Source organism: Lepidochelys olivacea (assembly GCF_965140295.1).
Source record: "Lepidochelys olivacea isolate rLepOli2 genome assembly, chromosome: 3".
In the NCBI taxonomy this organism is placed as follows: Eukaryota; Metazoa; Chordata; order Testudines; family Cheloniidae; genus Lepidochelys; species Lepidochelys olivacea.
The window spans coordinates 52537677-52559515 of NC_140413.1; the positions used below are offsets into that span (position 1 = coordinate 52537677).

At 40.8% G+C, this 21839-nt stretch overlaps 1 protein-coding gene across 1 annotated transcript in view; it reads right to left on the reverse strand.

Moving 5' to 3' along the window:
• EYS (eyes shut homolog) overlaps positions 1 to 11290 on the reverse strand; it is a 1492075-nt gene extending 1480785 nt beyond the window's left edge. The window contains exon 1 of the mRNA XM_084624916.1: positions 11258 to 11290. The gene's annotated coding sequence lies outside the window, so the exon portion shown is untranslated. The remainder of the gene's footprint in view (positions 1 to 11257) is intronic.
• Positions 11291 to 21839: the final 10549 nt, after the last annotated feature.

The following is a 21839-nucleotide window of genomic DNA, read 5'->3' on the forward strand; positions in this document are numbered from 1 at the left end:
ATCCTATACTTTTTAATATGAAAACTGGGGGGGGAAATGTAAAGACTTTTCAGTAGAAATTAGTTATATTTTTAAGTAGTGTTTAGTCATTCCTAGGCAGTCAGCATATGATTTTAGAATCACCAAGGGTGACAAAGAATGGAGAAATTATGGTCGCATTTATAAAGAGCATTACAGCAATCAGTGAAACATCTGCCACTGAGTGATATCTATTTCAACCCCCTGCAGGAGGGAAATGATGTATCTAAGAATCACATGAAACCAAAATGCTGCATATATAAGAATTTTAGAACGTCTGTGCAGAAAAGTCTAAAGGCTAGCCTAACTTAAAAATACCTTGTCAAGGTTCCTCCCCAACTCTGAAATCTAGGGTACAGATGTGGGGACCTGCATGAAAAACCTCCTAAGCTTATCTTTACCAGCTTAGGTCAAAACTTCCCCAAGGTACAAAATATTCCACCCGTCGTCCTTGGATTGGCTGCTACCACCACCAAACAAATACTGGTTACTGGGGAAGAGCTGTTTGAAAACGTCTTTCACCCCAATATACTTCCCAAAACCTTGCACCCCACTTCCTGGACAAGGTTTGGTAAAAAGCCTCATCAATTTGCCTAGGTGACTACAGACCCAGACCCTTGGATCTTAAGAACAATGAACAATCCTCCCAACACTTGCACCCCCCTTTCCTGGGAAATGTTGGATAAAAAGCCTCACCAATTTGCATAGGTGACCACAGACCCAAACCCTTGGATCTGAGAACAATGAAAAAGCATTCAGTTTTCTTACAAGAAGACTTTTAATAGAAATAGAAGTCAATAGAAATCACCTCTGTAAAATCAGGATGGTAGATACCTTACAGGGCAATTAGATTCAAAACATAGAGAACCCCTCTGGGCAAAACCTTAAGTTACAAAAAAGATACACAGACAGAAATAGTTATTCTATTCAGCACAATTCTTTTCTCAGCCATTTAAAGAAATCATAATCTAACACATACCTAGCTAGATTACTTACTAAAAGTCTAAGACTCCATTCCTGGTCTATCCCCGGCAGAAAAAGCATATACACAGACAGAGACCCTTTGTTTCTCTCCCTCCTCCCAGCTTTTGAAAGTATCTTGTCTCCTCATTGGTCATTTTGGTCAGGTGCCAGCGAGGTTACCTTTAGCTTCTTAACCCTTTACAGGTGAGAGGAGCTTTCCCCTGGCCAGGAGGGATTTCAAAGGGGTTTACCCTTCCCTTTATATTTATGACATACCTGCATAAATGTAGAGTTATATACTCATTTCCAGTTTCACTAATTTCAAAATATATCAGTTTACAAAATCTATACACAGTGTATAAAGTACATTTTCAGATCCGAGTTCAACTATTTAAAACACATTTATGTTCTCTGTTACACGTGCCATTTGGATTTCTTTTTCATTTTCTTAAAATTCAGCCCTTCCAATGGAGACATATTTGAGATAATAATAGAACACAGAGCCTTTTATCTTCAGATTTCCTCGTCATACATAGCCCAGGTTGGCAAGCAAATGAAAAATAATGACCATTTGATTATTCTTTGGAAGGCTATGTAAAAACAGCTGGTGGTCCTATTCCAGAAATGAAGCAATGTTCCACATCTGGGCTGGTAAAATTATTTATTGTGAATGTTTTCAGATATATTTAGCCTTTTTATCAAAGTATTCATTGAACAATGTATGTGGATAAGTTTCTATCTCTGGGATGATCATTTTGACTATTTGTTCTTCAGTATGCAAAGACAATCATTTCCCTTTCGTATATTTCAAGTTAGTATTTTGAATAAGCCAATCTTGTAATGATGGAAATAAAGGAAAATTCAACAAAATACAGGACTGTCCTTAGTTTAAGAACAGTAATGGAAAAGTAGTTTCTCTTTGAAGTCTGGTCCTGAAGTTTTTTAGCTGCTGAGCTTCAGTTCATTTGCAAATTTGACACCATCAGCTCAGGATTAAACAAAGACTGTGAATGGCTAGCCAACTACAAAAGCAGTCTCCCCTCCCTCTGTGTTCACACCTCAACTGCTAGAAGAGGGCCTCATCCTCCCTGATTGAACTAACCTTATTATCCGTAGCCTGATTCTTGCTTGCATATTTATACCTGCCTCTGGAAATCTCCACTACCTGCATCCGACAAAGTGGGTATTCACCCACGAAAGCTTATGCTCCAATATGTCTGTTAATCTATAAGGTGTCACAGGACTCTTTGCGGCTTTTACAGATCCAGACTAACATGGCTACCCCTCTGAAGCCAGATCGCAAGAGTAAAATATCAGGACACACAGGGGGATGGGGGGTAGGGGGAAAGGAGCAACAGGTGCGCAGCCCCGACCAGAGACATGGGAGGGGGACGCACAACCCTAGGAAGCTGTGAGGCGTGTATAAGACCCCTGCTGCAGCCCCTACGAGGAGTTCATGGGCTCAGCTCCAGCCCCCAGAAGAAGCCCCAGAAGAAGCTGGGGTGCATGATCCCAGTTCCAGCCCCAGCCACATTGCTAGCTCAGCCCAGCTGACAGTCACCTCACCTCCCAGCAGAGCTAGTTAGTGCGACCAGGGAAGGGGGCTGGGCATGGGGAAGTGAGTGTCCGGGAAGTCTGTGGTGGGGTGCTGGGCTGTGAGGGGGTAGAGGGCGCTGGGCAGTAGCAGAGGTTTGTGTGTTTTGGGATGCTAGGCAGTGGGAGGCCTGTTGGGGGGCGCTGGGCAGTGGGGAAGATCTGTGGGTGTCAGGGCACTGGGCATTAGGGGTCTATGTGGGACTCTACGTAGTTGTGGTGGGGGGGCTGTGGGGAAGGGCACTAGGTAGTGGGGGATGGGTAGATCTATGTGTGTTGGGGAACTAAGGAGTGGTGGGTCCTGTGTGGGGTGCTGGACAGTTGTGGTGGGGCTGTGGGCAGGCGGGGGCACTGAGCAAGGGTGATGGTGTGCAGGGCACTGTGCATTTGTGGTGGAAGGGTTGTCGGGGGGGGGCGCTGGGCATAACAGGTCAGGGGGGCACCAGGTCAGGGAGCTGTGTGGTGTAGCATGGGCCTGCACCCAATAGGAACGGGCATGCTGGCAGCACAGGGCCAGGCGTACCAGTGTGCATCTGACCATGCCATACATGCCCCATTGCCCCGGCCGAACCCCCGCCCACCGCTCGCCTCCTGACCTGATGGCTGGAGCAAAGGGAGGAAGTGCGGGGGTGGGATCCCAGCGGTGCTTACCTGAGGTGGCTCCCGGGAAGTGACCATGAGGTCCCTCTGTGTTCTAGGCCAGGGGTGGCCGGAGGTGTTTCTACATGCTGCACCTGCCACTAGCACCAGCTCCACAGCTCTCATCATGCCAATGGGAACTGCGGGAGCAGGGCTGGCGGGTATGGGCAGAGCCACCTGGCTACCCCGAGCCTAGGAGCCAGAGGGACCTGCCTTGGGTAGGGGTGGGATCCTGGCAGCGCTTACCTGTGGTGGCTGTGGAGAAGCGGCTGGTAGTTCACTCTGGCTCCTAGGGTCAGGGGTGGCCAGGGGCCTCTGTGCACTTCCCACACTGACAGGCCCCACCCTACAGCTCCCATTGGTTGCAATGGAGCTGGTGCTGGTTACAGCTTGCAGAGACACCCCACCCCCTGGGCTGCCCCTATGCCTAAGGGCCTCAGGGTCCTGCCAACCGCTTCCTGGGAGCTGCGTGGAGGTGATGGCTAACTGAGAGCTGAGCCCCTCCTTGTGGTTCAAAGTGTACATAGGAGTTGTATTAATTTAGATGGAATAAATGGGCCCAAAAGTGTCAAAAGGTGTTAACATGACCCTGTCACTATCCAACATTAAAAAATGTTAAACAAGGTTTATGGTTTCATATACAGAGACCTCAGCCTGCTTGATACCAGAGTAAACACCTTATTAAACTTTTAAACCTTTTATTAAAACATACAGAAAATAAGAGGGAAGACTAAAGCATTTGAAATGTAAAGTACTAAGTAAGGCTTTCATTTTAACATCCCGTCTTTGCTTTCCTGTTAGCTGGAGAGAGATTTTAGAAGGAAGCTTCCCCCACTCCCTTTCCCCCCCCCCCCCATGCATCTTATAAATTCTGATCACTGTCCTTTTTAGGGAAAGAGATGAAATTAGTTGAAAATGACTGAAGCAGTTACTGCTGCTATTAAAGTCTAATCCCTTTTCCTAGAAGACAAAGCAAGACAAACACACAAATGGGGAGAGGAAAGAATAGCAAAGATAGAAAAGGCACCTTCTGACTCTGGTGTTGACTCCCTTGCAACTTCACTTCTGGAAAAACAAAGGCATAGCACAAGCTCCTATACGCCACCTGAGACCTTGCAAATTTGTACCAGCACTGAGCTGTTTAGAGCACTTCTTTCAGCTTCCTCTTTCTGGTAACAGGCTCACAACAGTGTTGCAAAGTATACAGTCTTGACTGGCTGAGCCAGACTTTTACTAGACAGAGGGCTAAAGGAAAAGGATAGGAAAGAGGAAATAAAATGGGAAAGGAAAAGGACACACTGGTGAGTGCACATGTGCACGCACGCATGCATGAGAAAGTTTCACATCCCAGGTGGTGTTCAAGATTTAGCTGGAACTGGCACTGTCATCTGGGTCACTCTCTCTGGCCTGAGCAGGACATCTCCCAAAAGTCTCAGTGTTGTCACATTAGATCCCGGGGACCCAGGCAATGGTGGGGGTTCAGCCATCATGTAAAGCTTGCTCCTTCCCCCTCTTTAAGTTAAGTCAGCATTATTCCCCAAAAAATCTCTTTGAGGGCCCTAAAAGGGAGTGATAGCCTGTTCCCTCACTGTTTTGTTCACCAGTTAGGCCTAATCTCCAGCACACCAATTTTGGCCTATTAATTTACCGTTCCACATATCTCTTGTTTATCAAACATGATCTTAATACAATCCTTGAATTATATCAGTAGGTCTTTTCGTTTGGAATAATTCAGTGTGTCTCCCTTGGGCATCTTTTCTCATCACCATTTATTGTTATAGGTTATTGTGACATTTTATAAACTTTTTCACAGTTGAGCTCACCCTTATGGTAAAACTATAGGTACTGTTATCACAATAGATTGTACCGGGGAGGGACTCTGCCTCCTCTTGGCCAGGCAAGGAGTGGGAGTAGGGGAAGCTAATTAGCTCTCAACACTGCTACCAATTTTAAGCCTTCCCAGATGTCCAGGAGCCATCTTGCTACCCTGCATTCCCTCCATCTAGTTGAGGTATACTGAACTGTGTTTCCAGGATATTGTGGGTCTAACTGATTGCCTGGTTTAGGATCAGGAAAGATTTTCTTCCATTTAGCCAAACTGGCATGGATACAGAGTTTTCCATCTTCTATGCAGCATTGTGAAGGCCAGCTTAGGTTAAAAAGTGTAAGAATAGAACATTACTGATAGGAGATAATCTAGGAATGTTTGTCACAAGTTGTGGATGATTTTCAGTGTGGCTAAAGAGTGAATGGTTCAGCTCCCATAAATAAGTGAGATCCAGGATATGGCTAATAGAAATTCTGCCGGTAAAGACAAGAGGCGACCTAAAGTCTTCACAGACTGATGTTCTCCCTTCGTACCCTCTACCCCCACCCTCCCTCCCGTGGGGGAAGGTGAGGGGATTCAGAAGTGGGCCCAGCCCTGGGGGGGTCGTCTGAAGAGGGTCTACTGTGTGTTATTGGTTACAAGATAGCATCTGTAACCCTACACTGGACTCAATAAAATGTCTGGTATGTAAGGTTAGGAGGTGTATAGCGCTACTTCTTAAGTTAAAGTTGTGTCCTGTGTCCACCCAGGTTTGCCTGGTGAACTCTGTCATTCACTTGCCTCATTTGTAAAACAGAAATAGAAATATCTACCTGACAGAAGGATCATGAGTCTTAATTAAAATTTTTAAAGCACTTTGAAGTTTTTTGATAAAAGCACTATTTGGTCTAAGTACAAAATATTTTATTACTGATAATGTAATTTTTGGTGAATTTAGCTTTGTTTCCCCCATTAGAAAATCAGCTTATTAAAAACACTAATTTGAAATGAAACCAATAGAAAATGTTGTTTTTTTCTTTCTATATTGACAAACTGAAGGCTGACTACAATAACAATCTAGCAGGCGGAAAAATCATCCCTGTACAGGAATATTCCAGAAAGATTTTAACTTGAAAAATCTGAGTTATAAAAAAGTTTTTGATGCCTCAAATATAGCAGTTGCTACTGGTGAGTAGATGAGAGTGACACAGGCCCAACCATGTGCAATAAACTGTTAGGATGAAGATAGGATCTGTGTACATTACTCTGTATTCTAAGTGCCATGCAGGTGGCTGAATGTTGCTGATTTATCAATGAATAGCAAAGAATATAATAAAAATAACCTAGTTCATTCTGCTATTTGAAAAGCTATTAGCAAACTAGTTCATTTTATTTTATTTAAATAACTTAAAATGAACAGTGGTCCCAACTTCAGCCCCAATGTTTCTAGCAGCCTTTATTATTTTTCTAGTTTATTTAAATCAAAATAAAAGTTTGAAGGGCTAGAAAAAAATATTTCTGCAATGAATTCAATGTAGATTGAAAGGTATGATGAACTTTTATTTCCGGCTCTTTATTTGGCTAGGGCAGTGCCAGCACCGGCAATATTCATGCTTTGCAGAACTTCAGGGAAGACCAGGAAAAAACATCTGCTGAATTCAGCCCTTTTGGGCATTCCTCTGGCTGGAGTTTCATCAACTAAACTGTTCACTGTATCACACCTCAAGTATACATCCCAACAGAATCATAAACAATACACTCAATCTGCACAGCAACCATAAATGTTTTTGTACAGACACCTATTTCAGAGTTTAGTTTAGAGCTGTCATTCTTAATCCTCCTTTTATAATGGGACAATTTCAATGTTTGGATTTTGAGCTAATTATTTCATTCTTCTCTTTTTTGGTAACTTTCCCCAACTTCTCTAACAGTTTGCAGAATTCAGTTTGTTAAAGGGTTATTAGTTGACATATTGGATTTGTGAGTCAGCACAACATATAATTTACTCCTCCAAGGTCTTGATTTAAATTTGGTTATGCCGAGGTTACTGGAACTTGTCCTGATACGATAACTTAATAAGATGAAAATTAGTTCAGGTTAGCCAACTCTGATATATAGCACACTGGGTAGCTCAGTGATCCTGAATCCAAAGCTATTTTATTCAGTAATGACTGTTTTGTAAAATACAAGAAACATATCTTTCTTATATTGTTCCAGTAGTAATTATGTGTTATAAAGTACTAGAGACATACACTTTATCACTACTGAAAGCAATAGATTAATCAATGCCAATTTTCTATTAATGAAGACAGAATTAATTATATGATGCAGGAAGATCATTACAACTCTTAGGTACTTTTTAAAAGATAGGTTACTGAACACAGATGTTAAATTGCTGTGCCAAAATAAGAAATATAAGAAAAGTAAAATCTATTGAACCAGACACTCAGCTTGAGTTACTTGGTGTAACTCCATTGATTTATGTTAGCTGAAGACTTGGCCCATAATGTTTCCTATTTTTTATGACAAATAATCATTGTTGGCATCAGATAACTCCCTCAAAGTTGTAATAAAATATATTGAAAAATTGTGTTAAGAGCAAACCTATAGGGAAATATTTTCTATTAGTTAGAGCAGATTACAGGGATCCATGATTCCCAGTATCTATTCCTGACTCTGAACCACACATGAAGGGTATGATGTTATAATCTTGTAGTAGTTAGGTAGTCTGGATATAGTATCTGGTTCATATGTGGTGGGCAGATAAATTGTTTAGTTGGGAACACAGTGTGCGTGTGTTGCTCCCTGTGGTCCAGATGGAGTAAGGGGTGGGGGGCTGATCTAGAGGAGGAGGGTGAGAAGTCACACTGGGGAGGTTGGTGTTGGAAACTTAGCTGTGAATTTCCTGCTTTTAAAAGGCAAATTATTTACAAACTTCTCTTTCAACAATTTTATAAAATACTTTGAGATAACCGAATAAAAGTATCATCATCATCTCCTCCTCCTCCCAGTGTCAAGGTTGGGTAGGGCTGAATAAAAGGCATGATAGAGGTACAAATTCTTATATTGAAAGTGCTGGTGACAACCTGCACTACTTAAAGTTTACAGTGCTTGATACAGGCATGACCAGCAAACAGACACAGACAAAGTAATATGGTTAACCAACAGCCACATCATTGATATAAACACCACCTGAAACTAACAAAAATCTATAGTCCCATGCAATATACAACCTCCCCTATGGACCAATTACTAAAGTGAATATGGCCACCTTAGCACTGCCCCTAGAGATGTCCAAAAATGTTTGGCAATGCCTTCTCCTTGTCCAAAGAAATGAGAACCTCTCACAGAAGCTCCTCTCTTCATCTTTAAAATTGAAGTACCATCCTACCTTAACATTGCCCAACTTTGTCCCCTAGTTCTGAACGTCAGTGTTGGCCCCTGCCAACTAAGCTACTATACCGATCACTGCCAACAAGCTACAACATCACCACATGATATGTCACAGTGGTTTTGGTAAGGCACACAACCAAAAAAGAAAAACAAAACAAAAAGCCTCCTAAAAAGCCTACAAGACCACTTAACCAGGCCAATCTACAGTTTGGGAAAATTCCTTCCTGATCCCAAACTGGTTATCAGCTAATTCAAAGTACAAAGGACAGAAGGTCATGCATCAAACCAATGACACCCAATAAACTAAGCAGTTGGGATGCTGCAAGCCCTGGCAAAAATGGCCTAAAGCCTTTTGATAACATGGTCTCCCACTCCACAGGAGACAGGCAGCTCCAGTCATGGCCCCATTATGGCCTTTATATAGACCAGTCAGACTATCAGGGGAGGCTGAAGAGATCCATCCCACTTCTCAATAGTACGTGGAGACTCCAGGAGACTCAAATGCTCAAGGTATAGAACTCAACTCCTTAGCTGCTACTTCTTCTCTTCTCTCCCACATCATTCTGCCCTCCTTAGAGAAAAAAGGCCCCAAGGACATCCAAATCAATGCTCAGTCCAACAGAGAAGGACCTGAAATGGATGTTTATCTTCTGACAATCCCACCAAACATCCATCCTGGTAAGTCAGATGGACGTTGCCTTTCTACAGGTATTGAAGATACAAAATATTTCCTACAACCTGAGGGTGAATCAAGCTTAAATCCTTTATATTTTCTTATCACAATATCAGATTCTCTTTATCATAAGTATTCTGTGCTACAAATACTGAGGATCCCAGTTACAGCTGAGTGATATTTTCATTGTTAACAAATTATCCATCAAAGGTAATCTTTTTAATTTTAATTGTTGTTTGTGAACCACAGGTAAGCCAATCCTGCAAATGTATTAGAAATTCATATACATTCAATTAATAGTTAGAGAACAAATTTCAGCCAATAGTTTTTTGGAGGGGGAATTACTGACTCTACTTACTATTAATTGTTTGGTGTCTGTTAATGGCCACATATCATAAATGCACCTTAAATGGCTAGCTAATAAATTGTAACTAGGAGAATATTGAATGGTTGAATAAACAACAAACAATCCATTTGTGTTTTGAGTTTTCAGATTGAAAAAACAACATTCAATATAATTCAAGAAGCTTCTGATACACACAAACATTCTCAGGAATAATCTGGCCTGGGTAATTGCCTAAATACTTGCAAACACTGAATCCTATGACCCTAAACTGGAAGCACAGTTTAGTTTAAAAGGTGTAAGAATCGGCATTAGGAGATACATATAGGAATGTTTAGTTTTCATGGCAAGTTGTGGCCAGTGAGGATAAAGGCTAAAAGAGACAGCTCCCACACATAAATGAGACCTATGATATGGCTTGTAGAGAAGGGGTGATCTGACATCTTTGCAGACTGAAGTCCTCCTTGTTATCCTCTACCCCACTTGCTTGTGGCAACAAGGTTCAGAAATAAGCTGAGCCCTATGGGTCAGATTGAAGAGAATCTACTCCAAGTTATTGATTATATGGTAAGAACCCTTGAACCTTGCACTGGACCAAAGCAAACATCTGCCGTGTTTGTGTGGGTGAGTAGATAGTGTTCCTCCCCCCTTGTTAAGTTAATAAAGTTGCAGCTTGCTGCTTAAATTCATCTCCATATCTGTCTTTTACTCACCTGAATACCTTGTTCACTTGCATATCCCAATCAAATTACTAATTGCCCTGTTCTTGCCATTTGCGGATGTCAGGGTTTTTTTTTTTTTCCTATAAAAGCTGATGCTCCACGCATAGTGACACTTTTGGAAGTGATACCATCCTTTGAAGCTAGTTCATTTTTGGTTTATGGTTATATATATGGGGTCATTCTGATAAGATTGCTCTTTTCACTATTACTGATGCTATTATTCTGGCACAAGTACAGTGTCTTCTGTAAAATATAAAATACTCACTCTGTCAAGTTGGCCGTAGACATTGTTTTGGTCAATATAACAATGACATGGTTTTAGATGTACACTTTGTACTTCTTTCATGGAAGTATCATAACTACTTGATTTCAGGTTCTAGATTCTAGGCTATAAAGCCAGCATGACCCTACCAATTGGGAGCGAGTGATTGTCTATTATCTTCAGGCTCAACACTACCGGATCATCAGACTGCTGATTTCTAGAAGTATTTTTCTTCTTATTTCACTCCCACATGCAGTTAAAATACACTGAACCTGGTAAAATAGAAGTCATGGACAGTCTAAACTAGGGGCAATGTTCCCTCTAATTTTTGACAGGCCGTGTGTGCAAAAAAATTCTTCTGTGCAAATTTTTGACAGGCTGTGTGCGCAAAAAATTTCTTCTGTGCAAACTTTTCTGCTTTTGTGCAAATTTTTGTGTGTGCATTGTTTCACCATGTGTGTGTGCGCACACGCGCACAGCTTAGGGGGAACAGTGCTTAGGGGTTCTGAATATTGGGGCCATGAGCAGGTGGTAGGTAGCTGGCAACACCCTGCCATTTGCATATTACCAAAATGGAAGGGGAGACCCATATATATATAGGAAGGGGATCCGAGTATGGAAAGGATTGAGAGCCACTGCCCTTACATTTGTTTATTTTCACCTTTTGCCGTAAGTAGTCTCCTTCTGAGTTCACACGAGAAATACAGGTTTCAGTTATGATTAAAATTAACTTTTCCTCACAGATCTCAACTAGGAAACTGCACAACAACAGCTCAGTCTGTTTCGTGTAAATTTCTGCTTTACAATTATCGTTATAGCATAGAAAATAAAATGAATTTCTTACCTGTAAAGTCTTTGTCACATTCACAAAGAAAAGTATTTGGAGTAACATTGCTGCAGTTACCATTCAGACAGGTATGGGGCTGGCACTGTCCAATTATTTCTGAACAGTTTTTACCTAGTGAAATCATAGTACAATAGTTAGTTAGCTTTTTATGACGAGTCAATTATATACTCAAATTTCAACATACACACACACACACATACACCTATGTGAATAGAATATTAAGCTTGCAAATTTCAGCCCAAATAGTTTGTCTCACAAAAAGTTATAAGCAACTGAAAACAGTTTTAATGGGAAGTGTTGAGCAACTTTAATTATATGCATTTCTATCAGACCCAAAAATATTAAGATACAGACATATGACTGATTCAGAGCTATTGTTGAACCTTTAATGTAGTATACATTATTTGTTTCTTAGTTATTTGAACATAGCTTATATTTACTTCCTAGAAACTTCAAATCCTAGAAACTGCTCAAATGTGGAATCAGTTTTTGCATGAATTTTGCTTAACATGCAACTCACTGGAAATTACAGCACCAATCATAAATTCCTTGTACTTTACAGTATATGGGTCTAAATACCATATAATTATGCTTGCCATTTGAATTGTTGCTGTGATATTATTCACACTTGAGCAAATATTCTGTTTTGTTAGCATTATGGGAGACATTTTCCTTCACTTACACCTGTGTAAGCACACCTGTAATATCTGACTTTTAATCTTTGTACTCCTCATTTCCATACAGGTTATTTAATATTAGAACTATACTGGCAATATAAATTGATGGCAATAGCTGAATCCTGTCCAGTACAGTCTAGAACAGTTAAGCATATTTAACAGTATGTTCAAATAATGCTTGAATGAATTCCCACTGAAGTCATTAGGACTAAGCAATTGGCAGCCTTACATTTCAGCAGAGTTCAAATCAGCACCTTCCACAAAAAAACAGGCACAATAAGTACTGCAAAATCTGGTCCTAAATTATTGCACAAATTTACCATAAGAAAGCATTAACCAAGTGTACTGTAATTGTGTCAATAGGCCATCAGAAGCACACTCACAAAAGAGATCTATTTACTGCATTTATGTTTTTACATTCGTTTCAAGAGTTTGTTTAAAGTTTACAAAATAACATTATATTATTCTACAAATATTATCTATCTATTTGCGGGGGCGGGGGAAAGGATATTACCTGCAAATTGTGTGGGACAGGCACATTCATAGGAATCCCCAAGAGTTCCTTCTCTTGTGTTAATACAGGAGGCATTGTTGTGGCAGGGTTTACTGGAGCATGCATCAAACTCCTCGCAGAATCTTCCAGAATACTGTTGAGAACAGTGGCAGTTATATGCCTCATCCCATACATGGCTTAAGCATCTGCCATGCCTGGAGCAAAAGGGTTCATTTGAAGACTGTTGGCAAAATTGCTGCTTCACTGTTACATTGAGCCGAAGGCCCAGGTTGCATAACGGTGGTCCTTTGGTCTGAACTTCTGCAAAATAATGAGTTCCAACTCCGAGCCACCGAGGGTCAACTTGGTGCATCCCTCTTAACCTGCAACCAAAAATCAACTGATCTTGAAGAAAGCCTTCTGAGGGGCACCTAATAAATTCTTCCATGGAAACATTCCCCAAATTCATCCCATGTGACTGAAAAGATGCTTCTGAAGATATGAACAGACTATCCCCCAACTGAAGCTGAAAAGGACATATTTGAGGGACATTCAAAGTCTCCTGTTCCAGGATGTTCCTTTCAATATTGGTATTTATATTCCAGCAATCTGTGTAGAAGTTCGAGCAGATGTTATTCATCAGAGTCCATTTCATGATGTGCTGCTTTGGTTGTGCGCGCCATTCCACACTCATTTGCCTCTCACATATTATCTGTCCATTTGCAGTGTAGGTTTGAAGATACACCATTACAAGAATGATTGATTTTATAGTCATTGTTTAGGCTAGTGAATTTGAGTTCTGTCTCAATTGCATAGGTACTGAAGACAATTTTAGAATAAGTGTCCCTTATTCACTGGGATCTGTCTGCATTTTCTTGTTTGTTGTAAAAATTGCCTTTAGGAATACAAAATAGAGAAAGAATATAATGTCTGTTTTCAGAGAAAGTACAGTAAAATATCACTGTAGCCAGAAAGCATTTGATACATTCAATACTAGTGATAAATATATCCACAATGGGACAGAGTTTGATCTTAATTACAGACATATAAAGCTGGAATAAATCCCCTCAAGCAATCGGAATTACACTATCACAATCACAGTCTGACTCTGTCCCTTTCTCTATTACAGCTGAAGATCTGGGACCTGTTTATATATAAGGTGGGGAAAAACTTTGTTATCTCCACTTTAACATGAGAAACGGAGCACAATGAGATTAAACGACTTGCCCAAGGTAATGCACAAATTCTGTGGCAAAACTGGGATCAAGGGCCAATCTGCACTTTAACCATAAAACAGTTCTTTTCTGATAATTAATACAAAAATTTAGGATAAATTTCCTAGATTTCAAAGATTAATATTCCGAAGTTTTGTAGGTCTGGATTACGGCCTCAGTTCATCAGTGCACATGAGGAGGTACTTCACTCTTAGCATGTCTCTCCCTTTTCAGCACGGCCATTAAGCAAGTACTTAAGTCTAATTGAAGTAAAAGGAACTTAAATATGGGCTTAAGTGTTTTGCTGAACTGAGGCGTAAACCACTAGATCCACATAGCCCCAAAGCAGGATTTAAATGATGCAGTGGGTCTTGTTCCAGCCCTTCACAAACAGATCCACTTCATCCTGAGAGAATGAGAGTTGTTACAGCAAAGAAAAAAAAGTTATGGGTTTATTCTTGTTGGAGTTCTATTTAAAGCTGTGGAAACCCAGAAAAATTATGTGTAGCACCTTTAAAAATTGCCAGCAGCTTTTAGTATGTGTTAACAGTTTAATTTTCATTTTAAAAAGTAAAACATTTTTTTTCTTCTGGTGCTATCATACTTTTATATCCCTAGTAATTTTCTTTTAGACTTTGAAATAGTTGCCGTTCAGTGGAAATTTATGATAAACTAGAGGCCATGTTTTACAATAAAAGTAATTTAATAAAAAGAAACAATAACACGTCCATGTTGGTATTTGTGTTCATTGCTTTTTTATATTTTTACTGCATGTAGAATGACAAACAGATTCTCACACTTCTGTTAGAATATTTCTCAGTGTATAAAGTATTCCATCTAAAACACCATGTTAAAGGAATATTAAGGTTGCAAAGTCAAGCACTCAAAATTCAGGAAATGTCAGAAGTAAGGTTCCTGTGCCATCATAATTTAACCACCTCATGCATTGTTTCATGATACAATCTTTAATTATATGATCACTTTTTCCCCCCACACAGGACTCTTGCTTCAATACACAAGATGGACTTGCTCTGGGGATGAATCAGGGTTGTGTAATGAAGGAAAGTACTCTGTAGGACTCTTTCCTCAAAAGCTAGGTGTATAGTTGAATACACCTAATCTTTGGGATTCCTTGTCCAAATCTTAGTCTCCAGCATATCCAGTCTTCCTCCTCAGGCTCTTTATCCCAGGCTGTCTCTCAGACTCCTTGTCCATCTAGTCCCATATCTCCCAGCCACCAGGCTCTTTATCTGATGTTTCAGAGTAACGCCGTGTTAGTCTGTATTTGCAAAAAGAAAAGGAGTACTTGTGGCACCTTAGAGACTAACCAATTTATTTGAGCATAAACTTTCGTGAGCTACAGCTCAAGCTTATGCTCAAATAAATTGGTTAGTCTCTAAGGTGCCACAAGTACTCCTTTTCTATCTGATGTTGGCATCTCGGTCACAAACCCAACTTCCCTCATTGGCTCCCAGACTCAGTCTCTTTGCTTATCCAATCTTAGTCCCCCCACATCTATCTCCCAGTCTCACCTCCCACCCCCTTGCCAACTCACAGACTCAATCTACTGCCTCAGATCTCTCTACAGTCCTGCCTCCACGTTTGCTCTTTTCTCCTCTGCATTCAAGACAAACTGCCTCTTCCACGCTAATTGGAAACTAGCAGTGGGATCACAGGAATTTTTTGTTTTTCTCTCATTTCTAGTGTCCAGCACCACAGTGTCCAGCAGCAGCCAAATCAGCAATGGTAAGGAAAGTCTGTCTAGTCCCTGCATCCTCAGGTTGGAACATGCTAAATACACACAGAATCTTCAGAAAATATAAATGCCAAACTACAGCAAGGCTGTCTTGACCATGTGTGAACTGTGATTTTCCAAATGTTTATGATTTGACCAGATTATTTTGTGTTTTCCCCTACAGAATGGCAAAAGGTACATCCCTGGTATTATGTTTTGGAACAAGGACTTCTCATTTGGCAGGTGAGCCTCCTGCCAAATGTGAAGCCCTTGTTCCAAAACATGAAGGTACTAGAGCTTCTCAGTGACATGGTTTTAAGATTTTTCTCCCCCAGAGTGGCAAAAGCAGCATATTTCCCCATCATCTCTTTCTTGGAAATGGCTGAAATTTTATTTCTGAAATTTTCAAATAAATAATTCAGCCCTGGTATACATCTAGCATAGAAAAGTTGAGCTTGAACAGTTAAAGTTTGGGAATGTTATAAGAAACTGAAAAAAACTTGGCCTTATAATTGGAATTATCAAGGCAACATTAACTACAGGTGATGCTACCAGCTACATCTATAATATTTCTCTGAGAATAATTTATTTCAAACATCAAAATGGAATTACAATCTATTAAGTTTTCTCTTCTGAAAGAAAAAAAAAAAAACTCTGCCACTATTTGCAACAGTGCCGTTCTCAAGGCCACATAAAAGATGAGGGTTCCTGCTGCTGGGTCTGTGACCCACTTAAGTAAAACTGTTTGTTATTGTAAGGTTAAGATAATCCAAAACTTGGAGGATAGGAGGTACAGATGGAGCTCAACACCAAAGTATGAGATCTCAGTGAAAGTCAATGGGAAACTGAGAACGTGAGACATCAGATCATGTTTAACAAATCTGTAACAAGAGTAGGCATGTGGAATATATGGACTTTGAACAGTACCAGAAAACTACATGAGAAATAAAAAAAAAAAACCCTCAAACCACTGTTAGGATATAGATATTCAGGCCTGTCTGTAAAGGCCTATACTCTAAGAATTTAGGTGTATTCCTATCACTTGGCTAGTTAGAGGTATAAAAGAAAGAATCAAAATCACTGTCTGCCAGTGTAAGGGCCTTCTCTTACTGTGACAGTCTGAGGCCCTGTTCTTAGGCTAAGGCCTTTGGCTAAGCGACAGAGGCAGCCATAAGCTGGGAAGTGAATGGTCACATCCTCACATTCCAAACTAGTCACACTGAAATAAGGTGCTATTGGGCTGTTAGGAATTTAATCCTGTCCTTATAGTGCCTATCACCTCCAGAGAAAGGGAAGTGCCTAGAAGCTGTAAAAGGAAATTGAGGTTGATAGTTTTCTGTCTGGTAAGAACTCACTTATCAATAGACACAGCTGGGAAACTCTTATGTCTTTACAGATGTAGTTGTGAAATCCTCACTTCTGTATTGTTTTGTCATTATAGTTCCCACTTTGCTATTGTTTATTGGCATGGTCTCTGTCTGGTTCTGTGATTGCTTCTGTCTGCTGTATAATTAATTTTGCTGGGTGTAAACTAATTAAGGTGGTGGGATATAATTGGTTAGCTAGTCCATGTTAGGATTGGTTAGTTAAATTTTAGTAGAATGATTGGTTAAGGTATAGCTAAGAATATTACTATATAAATTAGGGGCAAACAGGAAGTAAGTTGGGATTCGAAAATAAGGAAAAAAGGAACTTGTATTTAAGCTTGCTGGAAGTTCACCCCAATAAACATTGAATTGTTTGCACCTTCGGACTTCGGGTATTGTTGCTCTCTGTTCGTGCGAGAAGGACCAGGGAAGTGGGAGAGTGAAGGAATAAGCTCTCTAACAACCACACATTTAAACATACATGGCATCAGTGAGACAAGATGGGCAGGGACTGGGAAGTGGTGCCTCTCAGAAAGAGGAACACACAAAAAAAGTATACATATTATGCTGGAAAACATCACAGTGAAGACCTTGATGGCTTGGCGGCCAGTGAACAACAACAGCCAGGCTGCAAACAAGATATGTCAAGTGTACAAGAATCCAAGTTTATGTACCAACAAATGGAGCAGGTGACAGTATAAAGGATATTCTACAAGTAGGTGCAGCAAGTATTGGATGACTTGCCTAACTTTGACATCAAGCTGATGATAGGCAGTTTCAGTGCACAAATTGGAAACCACTGTACTGCCTGGAAAGGAGATATGGGCACAGCAGCAGAAGGCATCTGAACAGATAATGGTGAATGGCTCTGGATTCTGTGGCACAAACACCCTAAAAATAGGACACAGTCTCTTCCAGCATAAGAGGACCCACAACGTCACATGGAGATCACCAGACAATGTGACTGTCAACCGGATAGATCATGTTGGCATATCTAAAAGATGGACATCCTCTTTGAAGGACATCAGAGTCAGCAGAGGAGCAGATCTTGGCTCAGATCATTATCTTTTAGTGGCCATGTCACAACTTAAACTCAAAAGATGGACAAAAAGTGTTATAGAAATACAGAAGTTCAAGGACGCAGAAACAGATCAGATTCTAGACTGCACTTCACAACTGTTCCAATATTTTACAGGAGCTGATGAAAGTCTGGGAGAACAGAGAGTCAAAAGGGAAGAAGACAGTACTGAAGATAGCAGAGGAGGCAGTGGGCCATGAAAGAGGGCAGAAGATGCATAGATTACATCTGGAACATGGACAGGGACTGATGAGGAGAAAGCTCAGAAGGCAAAAAAGGAACAGTGCAAGAACGGCAGAAATTTTAGAGATGGATGCAAGATACAGAGAAAAGGATAAAGTAGTAAAGAGAAATGTGTGGGTTGTGGAGAAGGCTGCAAAAGCAGCAGCACAGAGGACTTCAGGAAATGCTACAGAATAGTGAAAGACCTCTCAGCAAGAAACAGACCATCATAGATTATGCCCATCAGGGACTCTAATGTGCAGATGTTGAAAACTCTTGAGGAACAAGCCAGATGATCGAAAGAACATGGCCATTCCATATCAATCTGCCATAAGCTGATGATTACGCACAGATTCAAGAAAAATGTCAATGACAAATTAGAAGTAGTAGAGGGACCAATAATACCTTATGAAATTAAAGAAGCCATCAAAGGCTTTACACAGGTGAAAGCTCCTGAGCTTCATAGAACTCAAGCAGAGATAGTAAGGTGGGAAGCAAAATTCTCATTGAGCAACTAATGAAACTAAAAACATGAGTGAAAGAAGAGGTGCCACAAGACTGGAAAGATGGTATCACAGTGGCATTGACAAAAAGGGTGATCTGATTGGTTTCTATTATGTTGAATGGAATGAAGAGGCAGTGGATGAAACTGTGAGAAGAACAGGCTGGGTTCCATACAGATAGCTCATGTTGTGAACAGATACTCACTCTTTAACAGATCATCAAAAAAAAGCTACTACTTGGGACAACTCAATCTTAATTAACTTTATTGACTTTAAAGTGTTTGATAATGTCCACAGACAAGTACTGTGGAATATTGCTAGAAGCTGTGGGATAGCAGACAAGCTGATTAACATGAGCAGTTTATATGATGGAAGTAGATGCCCAATAAGATCAGAGACAGAACTAGGTGAGCAGTTAGATATTGTGACTGGAGAAGAAGGGTGTGCTCACCATTCCTCTGTGCATTGCCATATCTGGGTGATGAAGTGATGCAACAAAAGGCACTGTGGAGCATGTAAAGGGGGTTAGTGAAGACAAGTTGCCCAACCTTGACTTTGCCAACAACATTGCTTTACTAAACATGGCATCAAATGGAATGATCACCCAAAAGAGAGAACAGGAAACATCAAAAAACTGGATTGAAAGTTAAAGCAGAGAAAACCAGTGTTATGTAGGTAGGAAACTGGACAACAGATGTAAAGGTCTGCATGGACGGTAAAAAAATCAAACCAGTAGAGGAGTCCTGCTTTTCAGAGAGAGTGATGTCATTTGAAGTTGGCTGAAATAAAGATACTCAGCTACACATACAAAAGATACTCTGATACACACACCCCTTTTGGAGGGATGAACAACATCTGAGCAAACAGAGGTCTCCACACCAAACTACAGGTTACATTATACCATGTAATTGAATTGAGCATGCTACTATTTATAGCAGAGACTTAGACACTGTCATCTTCCAGCACAAAGAGATTGGAGACTGCCTATCACAAGTGGGTGAGGATGATATTATCAGCAATCATAATCAATGGAGAAACTTGACTGCCTCATGTGTCAGTGACACAGGAAGAACGAAGATCCAAGGATTCTGAATAAAGTATGTTTAATAAGAACTTTTACATTGACATGTGCAATATGATTGTGTTTACAACAAATAGCTAAAAGTAATGAAAGAAAATCATAGTTACCACAAGAGAACAGATTAGTGCCCTGTTTAGTCCAGCATCCTGTAACTGATAGCAGCCAAAATTGGCTGCTTCTCAGAAAGCAAAGTTTAAAAGCACCCTATTGAACCTAATTGTGCAATAAGATTCCACGGGGAGAAATTCCTTCTGGAATTCCTGTTGGTGAACAGTGTATTTCCTGGATCATATAACTGTACCCCAGCAAGTATTAATATAAACATTACTGGTAGGAAGGACTTCCTTCTAGCCATTACAAATATTCTGCCTTTCAATTTCATTGAGTATCCTATTGTGCCCGGATGCGGGAAAGATTATTCTTACATAGGAGTGTGCCAATGGCCTTCCCTATCTTGGGTATCATTTCATGACTCTGCAGTATCTTCTCACCTTTTGTCGCTAATTGAGGAAGCACACAGTCTAGTGGGTTGGGCACAGAAACACATGCAAGCGAAAAAGAAATATGCTACAGGAATTTAAAAGTACTCCTGATACTGTGCAAATCCAAAGTGATGGCATGACAGACAATAAAGTCTTAAAAATTATATTTATAGTTTGTGGACTTTTAATCGATACAAGATAAAAATAATTGTTATATCTTTAATTAAACTAGAACATCAGAAGTTGACCTAGAGCAAGAGTTTGAGACAGGAGGCCATTCAACAGTTCTATCATTTATAAGTATTACAAGAATGGAGGCTAAGTAATATACTTGTTTTACCATTAAAAAATGTCTATTGCTTAGGCCCATTCCTTTATTTTGTCTAGTATTCTGGTAGTGGTATGTAGACCATTTTGAGGGCACTGTGATAGTCATAGATGGTAAAGTCCCATAATCCTCCCTCCCCAGGGCCTCAGTGTTCCATTTTAGGACCAAGGGGCCCCTGAGTTTTTTGTACTTGTCTCCTGCACTTAGTGGCCAAGTGAATAAATTTATAGATAACTCCTATGAACTCTAGGGCATTGCAATAAACTATGGACCAAGAGATTTTAAGGATACCAAACATTTATCCCAGGAAAAGAGGAGGATAAATAAAGGAGGGCAAGAGCCAGGAACAAAGAGAAGGCAGGGGAATCAGGGAAAACAAAGAAATGAATGACTCACAAATCACACAGAGGTAATTAAATTTTCCCACTTGAGTACTCAGAAGCCCACAACAATGTAGTGACAGAAAGAACAGCAACAAAGCTCCACACAGACTTCAATAATTGGTGGATTTAGAGCTTGAAGAAGAGGTGTAGTGCCCTTTGCTAAGAAGCCAATCTCTCTTTTCTGGGTCCTAGCAGTCTCAAGCCCTGGCAGTCCCCTGATTCCTGGTGCGGGGGGAAGGCTGGGCGGGGCGTTGTCTGGCAGTGAATCCTCACAGGCACACCAGAGCATTGTGGCTCAGGCTCTTCTTTGAAGAGTGGGTTCTGCCTCAAGTATTCTGTCAGGAAAAGACAAAATGGCACTTCCCCTTTGGCTACAGGGAGCAACTCTGGGGCTGCTACTACTCTGGCTGTTGTAACCCAACTACCTGCAACCAGTTCTTTCCTAACAAATGCTATCTGAAACCAGGCTTGCTCACATGTGCGGTGGTTTCAGCCATGTGCAGGCTCTCTGGAGCCTGTATGTGGTTGCCTGTCTTGTTCATCAGGCTCCTACTCCAATCCCCTTAGGGTATGTCTACACCACAATTAAAAATCCACGGCTGGTCAGTGCCCGCTGACTCAGGTTCATGGGGCTTAGGCTAAGGGGCTGTTTAACTTCAGTGTAGCCATTTGGGCTCAGGCTGCAGCCCGAGCTCTGGGACCATCCCAGCTCACAGGGTCCTTTGTGCCAGGCTCTGGCAAACATGTCTACACTGCAATTAAACAGCCCTTAGTCTGAGCCAGCTGGAATGGCCCAACATCAGGGTTTTTAATTGCAGTGCAGACATACCTTTAGGCTGTGTGTGTCCTTTCAAGGACAGGGAAGGCAGGCAATCTCTCTTTCACTTCCAGTCTTTGTACTTGTGCTGGTGTCTTGGGGGACAAAGGGGTGCGAATCTACTTTGTTCAATCCTGTAGACTGGCAAGGGGCACACGTAGATCTGCAAGAAACTACAGTCACCTGCTTCAAAATTCCC